Source organism: Onychostoma macrolepis, chromosome 21 (assembly GCF_012432095.1).
Source record: "Onychostoma macrolepis isolate SWU-2019 chromosome 21, ASM1243209v1, whole genome shotgun sequence".
NCBI classification, from domain to species: Eukaryota; Metazoa; Chordata; class Actinopteri; order Cypriniformes; family Cyprinidae; genus Onychostoma; species Onychostoma macrolepis.
In genome coordinates this window covers 18,430,823-18,447,744 of record NC_081175.1, presented here as the reverse complement: position 1 = coordinate 18,447,744, position 16,922 = coordinate 18,430,823, and the positions used below count along the sequence as shown (strand labels likewise).

The 16,922-nt window shown below is 36.0% G+C and overlaps 1 protein-coding gene across 27 annotated transcripts in view; it reads left to right on the top strand.

Moving 5' to 3' along the window:
- Positions 1–16,922, top strand: part of rxraa (retinoid X receptor, alpha a) — a 198,155-nt gene that overhangs the window by 155,437 nt on the left and 25,796 nt on the right. The gene's annotated exons all lie outside the window — the stretch shown is intronic.

Below are 16,922 nucleotides of genomic sequence, written 5' to 3'. Positions count from 1 at the left end.
TAGCCATCCAGCCTTTCTCTCTGGTTTTATGACAGCTTTGTATAGTTTGCAGAACAGATAGCAGAACATTAGAACATTACAATCTAAAATTGCTCTTTAAAGCATTAAAATAACTAAATTAAAAGTTAAAATCACTAAATTAAAAATGAAAATAAATAATAAAGAAAATGACTATTTTATCTGCTCTAAGAAACACGCATTAACTCATCTGAGCTTAGTAATTAGTACTGTACTAACTTACATTTGATTTACTACAGTAGTACTTTTACAGTTACTGCTATCATAAAAATACACTTTATATGTAGGTTTAAAATTCAACAAAAGACGCATTTAATGTCCAACAACGAATATTTTAGCAAAATGTATATTTTACTCAGAATGATTGCACTCTGAAAGTTTAGCTCGTTCACTCGCGTAAGCCTCGCCCACTCCTGACAGTAAAATAGATATGTTTGCATGACTTTCTAACATTTAAATATACCAAATATATATACAAAAATATACCTGTGACATGTCAGTTGTGCACTGAGGAAAACACAACGTCTCAAATGCATTAAACAGCACAGATATATTCTCTGTTTGCCATGGTGGATCGATTTGATCCATGATCAACATTAAGGGGTGCTTAAGAATAAGCGTCCACAAATTAGTGAGATTGTGTGAATTGAATTTGTCGTTTATGGAACCGCTTTAGCCCCGATTGATTTGTTAGATTATTTCAAGTCAGGTTTTGGACTTTAATCCCAGTTTTTCCTCGGGTCTCCGTGGTGTTGTGATCCATCATATTCACGCAGCAGTAGTGATGAAAGAAAGCGCTTGAGAGACAGTTTAGAGAGGAGAAATCAATCTACATATAAAATATTGGTCACTTTCTAAATAATAGAAGTATAGCGCATCCACTAGTAATTGTATATAAATAAATCGATTTTTATCGATGCAAATATGTTAGAAACGATGCATCGCAATATAAATGACTTGTAGCCGATGCACACTTTTAAACTGATGCACCGAGCGAATTGGGGAATCTTCCTATCCCTAATAGTTATAGATAAAAGAAAAACCTAAATTCTATAAAATAAAAAAAATGACACTTTTACCAAAATGTTTTAGTTAGAAACTAAAACATTCTTCTATTTAGATAATAGAAAATTCTTCATTCTTCTATTTAGACAATAGAAAATCCATCAACACAGGACAGAAAACATTGATAAACTATTTAATTGTGTCTTTAAACTTGCTGTTATTTGGTAGCAACAGTTGTCAGAGTCTAGCCAGCAATCCAAACACCAAATATATTGGTTGAATACATTAGTTTCAGTTTTCAATCACATCTGTATCTGAAGCTTCAATTGTCTGTACTGTACAAATGCTGAAATTTTGAGTGCAGGTTTGGTTGATTCATTGACTTACAGTAGTGAAAGGTGCCTAGAGAAACCAGTTTCATCTTTACACAGCAGTGTTCATCTCTCTCTCTCTCTCTCTCTCTCTCTCTCTCTCTCTTTCTCTCTCTGGGTGGGAGGCAGTCATGGGGTCTGATGGAAGGTGATTTGAGTCAGACGGCATTTGTCACTTATGTTTAGCGCTCGGCTGACTGGCTGTTTTCAGGCCCAGCCGGGTGGAACGGGGTTGTGACTCGGTTCCTCTGTATTTAACCTCAGTGGATCTGGAACAGGCACCCCACTGGCACCAACCGCCCAGCAACACGCTACGCAATTCCACAACATTCAACATACACACGGCAAGAGTCAAGATCAATCATCATTTTGTTCCCAAAATATTAGTTTCAGAGGTTTAACCACTTGCACTTTTGGAGTGCCATTTTTACATTGGAGTCCTTAAAGTTGGCCAACAATGGGCAAGAAAGTTTAATTCACTTTTTTAATTTTCACTTTCATAAAGACCAAATTTACAAGTATAAAGGATCATTTTTACTCAATTAAACTATTAATTATTTTATTTGTATTAGAGCGGTCAAATCGATTATTATATATTTTCGTATTTAGTTATGATTTATATTATATGTAAATATATTACATATATTTATTAAATATATATACATATAAATATACACAGTACACACACAAATAATATGTAAACAGACTTTTATTTTGGATGCGATTAATCGATTTGACTGCCCTAATTTGTATATTAAATAACTCTTTTATATATTAATTTCTGTAGTTATTTATTACTTTATTTATTTAATTTTTTATTATTCTTATACATTCTTTCCTGTGGCATTTAAATGCTCTCGCTAATCTCATTTATCTTTATTTATACATACAGTTGTGCTCAGAATTATTTATAGCCATGGTAAATATGATCAAAGGCGGCTGTGAAAATAAATCTGTATCATTACAGATTTTGATCTTTTATTTTTAAATTTACAAAAATCTAACCTTTCATTGGAGAATAAGAATTTAAAATGGGAGAGAAATCTCATTATGAAATAAATGTTTTTCTCTAATACACATTGGCCACAATTAATCATACCCTTTTATTCAATACTTTTTGCAACCTCCTTTTGCCAAGATAACAGCTCTGAATCTATAACAGCTCTGAATCTTCACCTATAATGCCTGATAAGTTTGGAGAACATCTGACAAGAGATCAGAGACCATTCCTTCATCCAGAATCACTCCAGACCCTTTAGATTCCCAGCTCCATGTTGGTGCTTCTTCTCTTCAGTTCACCACTCATTTTCTACAGGGTTCAGGTCAGAAGACTGGAATGGCCATAGCAGAAGCTTGGTTTTGTGCTCAGTGACCCATTTTTGTTTTATTTTTGATGTTTGTTATGGATTATCGTCCGGTTGGAAGATCCAACCACGGACCATTATAAGATTTCTAGCATGGACAGTCAATTTTAAATGTTTTATATGTTGGTATTTAATTGAATCCATGATGCCATGTGTCTAAACAAGATGTCCAGGACCTCCTGCAGAAAAATAGGTATATTTCATTGTACACATGGGGTACTTTTTATCCGTGTGTGCACCAAACCCATCTTGAGTGTTTGCTGCTAAAAAGCTCTTTTATTTAGGTTCTTCTGACCATAGAAGCCAGTCCCATTTGAAGTTCCAGTTGTGTCTGATAACTGAATATGCTGGAGTTTGTTTTTGGATGAGTGAGGAGAATTTTTCTTGAAACCCTCCCAAACAACATGTGGTGATGTAGGGGCTGTTTGACAATTTTTTTTTAAGGTTTTCTGACCCCGAGACTCAACTATTTTTCATTGCTACATTTTTTTTTTTTTTGAGGCTTTCTGGCCCCAAGATTCAACTAATCTCTGCAATTCTCCAGCTGTGATCCTTGGAGAGTCTTTGGCCACTCAAACTCTCCTCCTCACCGTGCATTAGGACAATATAGACACACATCCTCTTCCAGACAGATTTGTAATACCTTTAGTTGATTGGAACCTCTTAATTATTGCCCTGATGGTTGAAATGGGGATTTTTAATGCTTTAGCTCTTTTCTTACAGCCAGTTTCTAAATTTGTGAAGTTCAACAATCTTTTACTGCACATCAGAAATATATTCTTTGGTTTTACTCCTTGTGATCAATGATTAAGGGAATTTGTTCCTCATATTTATAATCCTGTAAAACAGGAAGCCATGGCTGGACAATTTCATGTTCCTAGACACCCTGGTGTGATAAAAAAAAAAAAAAAAAAAAAGCAAATATGAATGGGAATATACTTCAGAGATATTTTAATCATAAGAATTTCTAGGGGTACCGATAATTGTGGTCATTGTGTACTAGAGAAAAATATTTATTTCCTAATGTGATTTTCCCCCTCTTTCTTTGCTCATATTTACCACGCGTATGAATAATTTTGAGCACAGCTGTATATATTTTGTAATATGCCAGCACCTCAGGGTTTTGTCTCAGATTTCAAGTGTTGTACTGGCAGTGTCATGGCACCTACTGAGTGTAAAACAATAGGTTTTTGTTTTGTCTGGTTTAGCGCGTCTGTGTTTAGTCTGTGTACAGTTTCACATCATAACAGCATCCACCTCTCTAAAACAGCATTCAGCTGGAACGCATTTACAGTGCACATTTGTTTGAGTTGGATTGTGACTTTCATGGATATCTCTCTTTTCTTTTGAAATGTTCGGATTGGCCACACTTGGGGAGGTTAGATTTGACAGAGACGACCCACAGCGATAGCTGCAGTGACTCAGTCTTGCACACATAATCACAAATGCTGTCAGCCGCCTGTAGACCTCAATCCCAGCAGCCTCTGCCGTCTCCCAGCAGCTGGCACACATAAGATAGAACGTGGTTCGGTTTACACTTCCAGTGATAGTCACAGCAGATACACAGCTCTGTCTGCACAGAAGAATCCCCGAACATTTGCTAGCTCTCAATCCAGGCTTCTATTGGTTCAGTGTGTACTGTACTGGATGTTGTTACTGGAAAATCATTATCCATGTTGAGGAAACTACTTTCAAACTTTTTAATCTACTATTATTTTACTAAGTATAGTTAGCTATACTACGATAATAACAAGCGATAACTACAGTAAGCTACTTTAAGTGGGCAATATTTTTATGTATGTATGTTTATACATATCATTTAATAAGACATATTTTCAATCAGTTAGTGAAAATGTAAGATAGTAACGTCTCTACTTTCAATTATATATATGTGTCGTGGTACTGTCCTGAAGGTGTGTCGAAAACTGACACGGGAGAGAATAGTTGAATAAAGTCTCATTACATTACGGTTGAACCACTGATGTCACATGGACTATTTTAACGATGTCCTTACTACCTTTCTGGGCCTTGAACGCGCCAGTTGCATTGCTGTCTACGCAGGGTCAGAAAGATTTCAGATTTCATCAAAAATATCTTAATTTGTGTTCCAAAGATAAACAAAGGTCTTATGGTTTTGAAATGACATGAGGGCGAGTAATTGATGACAGAATTTTCATTTTTGGGAGAACTATCCCTTTGAGGCTCCTGCAGTTGCAGTCTGTGTTAGGTGCACACACTTTTGGTTTGTGGATGCAGCCGTTGTGGTCCTGGATGCAGGTATGGGGATCGTCTAGTAAGGAAGAGCTGTCATCTCGCCTTCACTGTCGTCCTGTGATTTATTAAATAGCAGCAAGTACTTGATCCCGTGACCTCTGTGGTGCCACCCATCAATTTGTGCTGGAGGTCGTGACCCTATGACCCCATGGACGGGCATCTACTGGTTTATTGTAGTTTGGGCTGCAATGAGTAAAAAAGGTTTATTGAGAGTGGTGCACTGTCCTTTTTATGTTTACATTTATTTGTTTTATATCATTTTTCACAACAGTTCTTATGAAGTATTAGTCTGATAAGTATAGCTTAACTTGTATTTAAACTGGAATATTCCTTTAAGGCGTGATTGATGTGAATTTGCTACATTACATATGCAGCCAATAGTTAACTTTGAGACCATATGGAGAAAAAAAAAGTACCCATGAGTTCTGACAAAGCGAGCACCCCTTCAGGCAAGTATTTGCTCAGCTCTGTGAAACCTGTGGGGGGAGCAGGATAGAATACAAACTCTGGCCTTGACTGAGATGCTTTCACAGGGCCTCTAATGAGGAAAATATGTCTCTTTTGTTATTTCGCATTCAGATGTGATCCCAAGGTTTGTGGGAAGAGGGTAAAGAGAGAACAAAAATATAAAAGCGACTGATCACGTTTCAAGTTTCAGCTTTATTCACTTTCAGACTTTGTCTGTTAACTCCTTCAGTGCCAGTGTGGAAATCTAAGCCAAAAATCACTGCTTTGATGCTCAGATGCACTAGCATTAGAATTTTTTGTGGTTGCAGGTGGTCTAATTGGTTGCTAGCATGTTTTAAGCCAAAGTCAAGAGTCTCTGATATTCTCTTCTCTAGATATTACCACTATCTTGTCTTAAGTATTTTATTTTTATATATTTTTTCAAAAGTGTCAAGTCTCTATGATCGTCTTACCTATTACCTATGCCTTTATTTTATTTTATTTTATTTTCGAAGAGAGTAAAGTCTCTGATATTCTGAATTATAGATATTAGGGATGGGATGATACACCTACCTCCCGATTCGATAATATCACAATACTTGGGTGCCGATACGATATGTATTGCGATTTTAAAAAAAATCGAAAAAATTTTTGCGATTCGATATTGCTATGTGTTGTGATTTTTCAGTCACGTTTAGTCATGTTTTCCTGGCAGTTGGGATTCAAAACGTGAAGGTGCAGTAAGAATTCTGGAAGAGGTTTGATCCTCTGCCTCCATCATGGTTTTGCTTTCTCGCGTTGGCTTGATACGTATATGACGTCATCTAATGCAGCGGCGCTGCGCACGCAGAACGATCGTTTTTATGACATCAAAGCACCGCGAGAGCTACAGAGAGCAGACGGCTTTCGAATCGTTCTCGCGGTACTTTGATGTCATACGCTGATCGTCTGGGTGGTGCTGCTCCAAGTCAAACACACCTATACATTTCGCCCTCTGTTGGAATTATAAAGCGCTTCTCCCCACCACCTCTTAGGAAAAATAGAATAATGAAATAAAAATCTATTCTGAGGTAAACCAATCTATTTTTAAATCGTTTTAAAAAGAATCGCAATAGTTAGGTGAATCGATTTTTTTTCTCCCACCCCTAACAGATATTACCAGTATGTTAATTTAGCTTTAAATTTTTTTTTTTCTTCTTTCAATTCTGATCCCTAGACATTACCATGTTTTATTTTATAAATGAGGTCTCTGTGATTTTTCTGATCTCTTATTTTGTTAGTTTTTGTTATTTTGTTAGTTTTTGTTAGTTTGTTGGTTTTTTTTTATCCTGATCTCTTTTGCCTATGTCGTGTTTTATTTTATTATTATATTATATTTTATTTTATTTTATTTTATTTATTTATGTTTTAAACTAGTAAACAAACATTGACTTTTTTAACTGAATGTGTGACTTCTATTCCAACAGACAGCGTATTAAGCATCGTGCTTCATGCCGTCTCTGGTCTGACCGAATGGTTGGTTTGGCACTGAAGTGCGTTTACAGTACAGCTCAGTGTCTAAAACAATTAGCCCCTATTAAAGAAAGTTCAAGCAAAGTTTAGATTCAAACTGATATATTTATGAAATATGAAACACAAACATCACATTAGAAAAAGAAACTCTTATCTTGGCAACTGTCGTTAATAGGCTTTGTGCGCCAAAGTGCATGCTCGCTTAGAAAGATAGAGAGCTCCCTTAAAGGGATAGTTCACCCAAAAATGAAAATTCTGTCATTAATTACTCACCCTCATGTCGTTCCAAACCTGTAAGACCTCCGTTCATCTTCGGAACACAAATTAAGATATTTTTGTTTGAATCTGAGAGCTCTCAGACGCTCCAATAGACAGCAAGGGTCCTTACACAATCAAGATCCAGAAAAGTACCAAGATGATCGACAAAGTAGTCCATGTGACCTCAGTCTGTCAACTGTAATTTTACGAAGCCACGAGAATACTTTTTGCGCAAAGAAAACAAAAATAACATTTTCCACATTTTCATCTCTACTGTTTCTCTCATGGACGTGCGTTCACAACAGTACATGACGCAGGCGCGTGGCGGCGCAAGCGCTGATTCAGATCCAGCGTGATAACGTTGAACACACGCCATCAACGTTCAACGCCATCACGCTGGATCTGGATCATCCTTGATCGTGTAAGGATCCTTGCTGTCTATGGGAGCGTCTGAGAGCTCTCAGATTCAAACTACAATATCTTAATTTGGTCTTACGGGTTTGGAACGACATGAGGGTGAGTAATTAATGACAGAATTTTCAATTTTTGGGTGAACTATCCCTTTAAAACTTCTAACCCAAACCTGGGTGCACGGTGACTCGTCCTTTCTAACCTTTAGACTTCTATTGAGAAAAGCACAAGCAAACTGCTCTTAAGGGTAAAACACACTGAGAGTGTATGATTGGAGGAAAGCGCACTTTTAATAACAGTTGTTTCAAATGTTCTCAAAGGGGCTCAGCTTGCAGGGGATTTTCTAAAGAGGCAGAAAAGGGGATTTTGATGTTGTGCACAAAAGAATTGTTTGCTGAGTGTGGAGAGATACACAATGCACATTTACTTTTACTTCACCAAAAAAACTCTGTGTCTTCTCGCTTTCTACCTCTATCTGTGTCCTCAGACGATGTGCAGAGTCCATGCGGTAGAAGCTGCAGATTTTGCCTGTTAATTGCTTCCTTGCAACCTTGATACTTGTACACAAAAGCCCTCGAACACAAAGCTGATGATATATTTTTCAGCTTTCATGGTTTATTTCTCAAGTAAAACCTTGAAATTAGTGGAGGCATTATCTGGTGAGCTCAAGGACAGCTTCTTTGCTTTGCGTTTTGTTTGCACCGAGTACTTGTGTTTTGCACTTTTTTGAAGGTGGCTTATCCCAAGGTCCAGACTGAAACTTTAGATTTTTTTTTAATGCATTTTCTCTTCTAGTATTTTCATTTTATTTTATTTTATTTACCTCTGTTTAACGTGTCAGAGCATTCACTTATTTTTTAATAATCAGCATTTACAAATCTCCATGTTTCGTTATGGGTTTAACAATGCAGGCACATGGCAATTGTTGCAAACACTGCGCTCCAGTGATGATTTTCCACACTCGGAGATTAGCTCTGGATGCTGACAGCTGTTTCAGCTCTAGGCAATTATTCCACCATACAACATTTCTTCAGAGGAAACGGCTCTACGGTTATAATCTGTCTTGGCCCAGCACAGTCTACCAAAGCACAGACATCATGCACAGCAGGAGCCAGACAGAACGGAGCGGCGAGTATCAGATCTGCCTCTCTTTCTCTGACTTCAGCCGGTGCTGGAGTTGCATGAGACTGCAGGATAGTGGTTGGCCACTAGTGTTGTCTTGATTGCTGTGGAGATCATTTACATTTGGCCTTGGAGAGGATGATGCAGCTTGCTTGGCTTTGACAGGAAGGAACAAACTCTCTGAACCAGATATGACATCAGTCTTATCCATACATATGGAAAGGTTTCTGGAGTGTTGATGTGTTGATGCATGTTCGCCTGTGTGAACATATAAAACATTTAGCTGTCAGCAAAGGCATCACAACCTGGCTGAATGGGATTAATGCATAGGGGTAAGAAGAAATAAAAGAACTTTCACTCATTTTTGGATCAATAATAGTAAACCTACAATTTGATTTATCATATCACAAACAATTGGAAACAGTCTATTAACTCACAAAATAGATTTTTATAGTTTTTTTACGTTTGTATTTATCTGTAATGCAAAAAAATTTTTGTAAGATATTAAAAATAGTTTTCAGAGAATTTCTTACTTTTCTAAACATTTTTTTTTTTTTACCTAATTTCTATTGTTTATTATATGTTATATAATTCCTATTGTTATTATCTAATTGTTAATTGGTCGAGAAAGAGTATTTTAATAATATTCTGTATTTCATGCATTTTCAATAAAATATAATGTAATATATATTAATTATGTATGATATATGTGATATATATTTACTTGAATGAAAAATGTTTGGAATTTATTAATTTTTTTTTGGAGAATTAGAAAAAATGGTCTTTGCGTTTTTTCCATTAATCATTTCTGTAATGTTTGCATTATGATACGGCTCTAATGGCTGTCAAGCTTCCAAAACTGCCTTAAGATCCGCCTAAATGATGCATGTTTGAGAGTTGAAACACCCTGTCGAGAAGCATTTCACTGCAAGAACCCAAATGACACCGACACTCGCCTTCAGGGCTGATACAAAACAGGGCTAACTTACTGCCGCTGACAGACGTATCCACAGGGACGGCTCCAAATGTGTCTCCCACACCGCTACTGACAGCAGCCTCTGTGAGGTCACACTCAGAGTGAGTAATGGGTGTGAAAGATCGGAGGTCAGCTGTTGAGTGGGTTATCAGGCAGAGGGGATCGGCCCAGTGCCCTGCAGTGGTTAGAGATAAGGATAAGGTCACCGTTATCAGCAGAGCTTTTCCATGTGCTGATGTACACATCCCAGTCAAGCGTGGATTGGAGCTGGAGTTTGTTGTGACGACAGGATGACGTAGCGCTGGGCGCACAAGTCAGGCTCTGAGTGTTAAATGAATGTGTCATTTGTAAAATCAGCTTAAATTAGGCTTTATTAAACATCTTAAGAGACGGATAAACATACATAATTGCTTTGGCTGATCGGTTTTCCGTTTTGTTTTTGTGGTATGATTTGGTTAAATTTTTTATTTAATTTTTTTTTTGCTTGTTTGTTTGCTTGCTTCCCCCAAAAAGAGAATATTTAAAATATTTGAACTAATTATTATTTAGGTGAAAGTTTTCAAAATCGTAAAGGAAATCAGATTACTATGAGGAATAAATAACTTGATGCTTAAATTTTAAGCGATTTGAACAAAACACAAAATTAAATAATTTATCATAATTATTCATATTACATTCGTTTATATTAATGACAGCCATGCTGCTTTAATGGCCACGAGTTGTACACTCCATGTGCAAACAAAAATCTCACTGGATTATTACTCCATTTCTTAGCTTTGCTTTTAACCATTTCTGTTATGCTTAATATTATGATTGTATGTAATTATTAATTTAACATAAGTGGCTTTTACTCCATTTTACTGTGGTAAAATCACTGCATTTTATAGCTTTGAAACCTTGATTTGTACATACAAGGCAAATATACTTAACGCTGTTAAGTAGGCATCAGATGCTCAATATTTCTTTCATTTGAAGTTCACTCCACTCGAATGCACCTTGGTTCGCCTCAGTGTGAAGTTGCTTTCTGGTTTTGAGAGGTGAGCATGTGTTAAAGGTTGCTGCTGCAGGATTTGGTTTACCCTTTGAAGTGTCCTTTGGAGGGAAGTCTGTTTTTCAGCTTGGTAAGATCAGCTAAGCTCCTGTAAGGTTCCAGATTTATGCTCTTATTCTTTTTGTGTGATGTGTGTCGACTTTGCCTTGCCAGATCGCCACTCGTGTGTTTCGCATCGCATAAAATGTATCCGTTCGTGGGAGCATATATGACTCCTTAAGCACCGTTCAAGTCTGAATCTTGAAACAAAAGCAGATTGATGTGATGAGAGTTTTGAACCAAGTCTAAAGTTGCAGACTGAACTTGGTGTCCATAGGGGCGAAACTTGAGCTTTCCACTAAGAAAGAAATGGACAAAACATTCTGCTAAACCATGCTAGATTATAACATTCTGTTGAATGGAAATGTATAAAAAATAAAAGCCCATTCACACGTCATTCTTGCATATTTTTATGCTGTTTTTCTTCATAAAAATGCACTAGGCCGATGTTTTTGACTGGTTTTCATTGTTTTGATGCAACTGGCTGTCTTGCACAGTAAGTGTTGTGTTTTTGAAATGCAATGTCAAGCTAAAAACACTTATACACTTGAAATACCTGCATTCCATTTTGTTACTTAAATGTAAGAACATCTTGCATGAACACCCCTGAGCTTCATTGTGAGTGACAGATTACTTGACTGTTAAAATAGAGACAAAATTTGTGGCTGCACAGCTCCTTTCTGTCTCTAGCTTATGCTTGACAGCCAAGTGTCAACATCTATAGCGTACTTGCACAAAGGCTGGATGGATACACAGTCTTGTTGAGATATTTCAACCGGTATCTGATGCTTAGATCTGCCACGACTTTTGAGTTTTTAAGGTCAAGGTTACTGTTCTTCCTCCTGAGTCAACACTCTCTGACCCTGTTATGTGTTTCTCCACAGATATACAGATCTAGGTGCTGACAACTTATCTCTCTCTCTTCTGCTTAGCAGCTTTGGCACATATGATAAAATAAAATAAACCTTGACATACCTGTGAGAAATTAAAAGTGTAGTTCACTTAACATTCCCTGGAAGAAATATTTACTGATGCTTATGTTACACCAAACTAGTGCTGTCAAACGATTAATCGCGATTAATCGCATCCAAAATAAAAGATTTGTTTACATCATATATGTATGTATACTGTGTATATTTATTATGTATATATAAATACACACACATCCATGTATATATTTCAGAAACATTTTATTTTTATATATTAAATATATTTATTTATAATATCAATTATATGAATATAAATATAGACATACATTTTTTCAAAATATATACTGTATGTGTGTGTATTTATATATACATAATAAATATACACAGAACACACACATACAGTATATTATGAAAACAAAAACTTTTATTTTGGATGCGATTAATCGTGATTAATTGTTTGACAGCACTACTCCAAACCTATACAACGTTCTTAGGTTATTGATGAAAAAAATAAATTAAAAAAAATTTATACAATTAAAAAATTTGACTCATTCCATTCCATTTTATTTGTATTGTATTCTTTAATTCTTTTTTTTTTCGTTTAAATTTTCCCAACTGATTATTATTTATTATTATTATTTAGTTAAACTTACTGACTAGTTAATAGGTTAATAGCTTTTTTTAGAACTATTTGATCTAATTCTTAAATCAGACTTTGTTTATTTTTATTGTATTTTTTTCTTTTTTCTCATTTAATTAATATTTTCCCCAATTTATTAATTTAGTTTTGTTTGTTTGTTTGTCAATTTAATTTAACTTACTGACTCAGTGATCCATTTACAGTGGTTAATAGTTTTTTAAGAATCGTTTGATTCAGAATTATTCCGAAATCAGAATTTTTTTTTACATTTTTTAGTTCAACTTAACTTTGGTTAGCAGCAAATTAGAGGCGGCGATTATAAGTAATTTGGAATATAGAATAGAAGTCATCTGAACATGTGTCCCCTAGGTTAAAACAACAGGTTTGGAATGACATGAGAGTAAATAATTACATAGTTTTCATTTTTGAACTGTCTTTTTAAATATTCAATCAAACTCAACTTCCAATTCTAAAGCAGGCCTGTAGAACGATTGACCCCTACCAACAGTCACTTCTATTTGTGTGTGTGTGTGTGTGTGTCTTTGTGCATGTTGTGTCTTAATTTTTGGGGATGCCCCCTCCTCTCCGTACAGCTTAAGTATCAACAGCACGGCTGGTTGATCATGCTGTTCTTACTCAGGGCACTTGTCTGACACCCTATCCCTCAAAGAAGAGTGTGTGATCATGTATGGGAGGGAGGATTATTCTATTTACAGTCACAGAACTGAGACCCTTTAATCCTTCTGTAACACACACACACACACACACACACATATACCCCTACACACAAATACAGCATTGAGAGGGAGTTTGGGCAGATTGAGTTGCATGTTGAAAATAGCCATACTCTGATAGAGTCCTCTGATAGTGCAGCTCTGCATCTCATAGAGACAAACTACAAAGGTCCAGCAAAATAGACAAACAAAGGTATGAAGTGAAAAGACGGGCTCATTGTAACAACTGCTTTTGCATGTGAAACTAACACAATATGTGCATATGTGTGCTTAAGTTGAGTGTGATAAAAATGACTATGCAAAACTCTAAATGCTAAACTATATTTATACACTCCCATTAACATTTATGCATTTGGCAGACACGTTTATATAAAGTGACTAGCATTGCATTCAGGGTGTGCATTTTATCAGTTCATGCTCTTCCTGAGAATTGAACCCATTACATTGATGTAGCTAATGCCATGCTCTACTGTTTTGTTTTATTATATTTATTTATTTATTTTTTCTGTTTTATTTTATTTTATTATTTAATGTTATGCATTTTATCATTTATATTATTTTAAGAGCCATCTGTGTTATTTCTTGAAAGATAAAGTACCTGACTAAAGTACACTAGATTGCAATAGTCTGCTGCTTATTTTACAACCTAAAGCAAAAAATGAAGAATCATGCCATGCAGATTTAGTTTTGCAGAGATTTTGCCGCCACATTTGCACCGTTACCTGATTTGCATAATTCCTTTAGTGAATCAGGCCCTTAATGCAGACAGCGGGTGCAAATAAATGGCTCTATCAGCAGGCTCAATTCATTCTTAGTGAATTCTCCCCATGAGTATTTGTATGTGCGTAACGTGAGCATGTTTAAGGTTCTCATCGGAGACACGCAAGCAGAAATTCATAACAAAAGGCATTTTATTTCTCGTAAACTGACAGCCTCAGAATAAAGTATGGCATGTGTAATTTACTGCCGCCCATCCTTTCTCTTTGCTCACTCATCATTAACACCCCTCTACATCAGAACGGGCCGCACTGTTACGGCCCCTGCAGCCTTGACTGCCTTCAGCGTTTTTCAAGGACAATGACCATTTCTGACATTATAAATCAAGCAGAGTGGAAGCGCAGGAGCTTTTGTCCGCAGCGTTTTGCTTGTTAGTTTTTTGACGGATGGAATTAATCATCATACTAAATGAAAGAGGAGCCGTTTTCAAAAGTGTTAATCATGTTCTTGACACAGATTCATAAGTTGTGAGTGTTTTTGTTTGTTTGGATTGTCATTTCTGAACAGTTGATCTGTTTGTTTCAGCATTCAGGCTCTGTATTCAGGGCATGTTGTGGTCATGAGTGTAATGACATGGTCCGTGTCATTACTATGTGTGAGTTTAAGGGGTGTGTGCAGGCACGTGTGAATACACGCACATGTTCTTAGGATGATGCAATCATGTACATGGATAAGGTGGTTAACTATGTTAAGTCTTTCCACATGTGGGTGTTTCTTAAATCTGGACATTTCTATTAAGATAACTCTTGGCTTCGACAGGAAGGAACAAACACTTTTTGCACTAAAACTTTTTATTACTAAAACTGACAGAAAAACAGATTATATTTTGGTATATGATAACTACCGTAGTACCTTACGTCATCAACAAAAGACTAAATGAATGGGATCAGTGTACAAACTGTATGAAATGAACCCTAATGTGGGTAAAAGTTGCATCTTTATTTTCAGTAATCAGTGGGATCAAATCAAAAACGGTATACACAACACTGAAAAGGACATTTCACAATCGCATACAAATTCTTAATATCAAAAGAAGATCTACTGATATGCTGTTAATGCTAGAGTCCAGTATCCTTTAAAGGTATTTTATATTACATGGCTCTTTGCAATACTTTATTCTGATTGGTCAGTCACAATTATTCCTTAATAACTACCGTTAAAGGCTGATAATACAGGATCATCCAGGTAACTGAAATCAGCGCTTCATGCTTGCTAGGAAAAGTTTTTCTTCATGGAAGCTTTGCATTTGGTCACTAAGAAAATATTGAAACTCTGTTCAGTATCACGTGTACAATTATTTAATTATGTCATCCTGGTATCGCCGACTTACTCTCTCGTTTCATACAAACACAGCTGCTACCATTTTGCAACGTTTGTTGTACACTGTAATGGATTATAAGACAACTAACAAACTGGTAACATTTTAAAAGCGTTTAATCTTAAATCAATATATTTTATTGCCATAATTATTTGTGTGATGAAATGCCGTGTAATAAGTGGTATGACTGTACCGCATCCCTTAAATGTTCATCTAGTTTGAACTTGCCGTTTGCTACCAACTGCTTTCTTCACAGAAGCTTTACGTTCAAATATTTCAACTCAAATCAATATTTCATACCTAATTATTATTATTCGCGTCAGGGTCCTAATCACCCTGTCGGGGGTTGTTCTGCAATAACAACCGACTGGATGTACATTATCCCTAACCTTATTAAATGGTGCTTAAGTTATCTTAGGAAATTATATTACTTTGCAAACACTTTTGAAGAAACTTTTAACAGTCAAACCTGAATTAATTATAAATTGCTTGTTCATAGTTTTTCAACTTGGAAGCTGGAAAGTTGCCAACCTAACCAACCAACTTTTTATTATGTGAAGATTTTTTTTTTTCTTTAATGTAGATTTCAGTATATTTTGAGCTTAAAACCTGAAATATATATATGTGTGTGTGTGTGTGTGTGTGTGTATAACCTAAACAAAAGTGAAATCACAAACTATTTCTGTATTTTTTTGTGTGTGTGTAAAAATTATGATTTTTTAAAAACAAACTGTGACTACCCCTCAGTTGGGCAGTAATAAATTAAATTAGAACTTTACCAATAAACTAATAAAATGAATAAAGCTTACTGTAAAGATTATCATACTTTTACCTAGGAGAGATGAAGATGAAATATGAAACTTCACGTGTGATTGAAAAACAAAAAAACAAGGTAAATATCATTTGGACAGTATTTTTTTTTGTTGTCATTTGTACAAAATAATTGTGGAAAATTTTTAATTGTGTGTATTTAAGTTATGCAAAATGCTAGCTGAGAAATTAACTTTAGCAAAACAAAGGAGCCTTCCATGCTATTTAATATAATTTCCATTGCAGAGTGCTCTTAAACAATATATTTTGTACATTGTGGTGGGGCTACAGTGGTCTGTCTGTGTCCAGTGTCCTCTGGCTACATGGCACTCCACAGAAGTCTAGCAAGTCTGCATGTCTCTTGCATTCACGTCAACACATAGCCGTGGTGTGAAGTGGGAAGTGACGATGCTCCTTTTGGTCTAAATGGGGTCTTTATCAGGCCCCTCTCTCTAGTTTGACTGCTAACTGTGTTCTGGCTAAAGCATGAGAACAAGACATGGGAGGCTCTCACATGAGTGTTTCTGTCTCGTGGCCAAGAATGCACACAGTCCCAAGGCCTTTACCAAGTCTGTGTCACGCTTTTAAGAGCCTTCCAACAAACCTGTTGTTGGAAAAACATCTACTAAAACATAAATAAGAGAGAAGAAAAGTCAAATGCATGTAAACATCACTGTTACCAATGCAGAGCGACCACACTTCTCATCACAATACTTTTCATTGACTTTTTCACTCCCCAAAGGCAAGATACTGTCTGTCAGGTTTTTTATTTAGAACAGCCTGTTGGACCCTTAGGCACAGTGTCTACCCGTCGGCAGCTTTCATTTACTCAAAACCCTTGTGTCGCTGATAAAATTAAAGTGTGT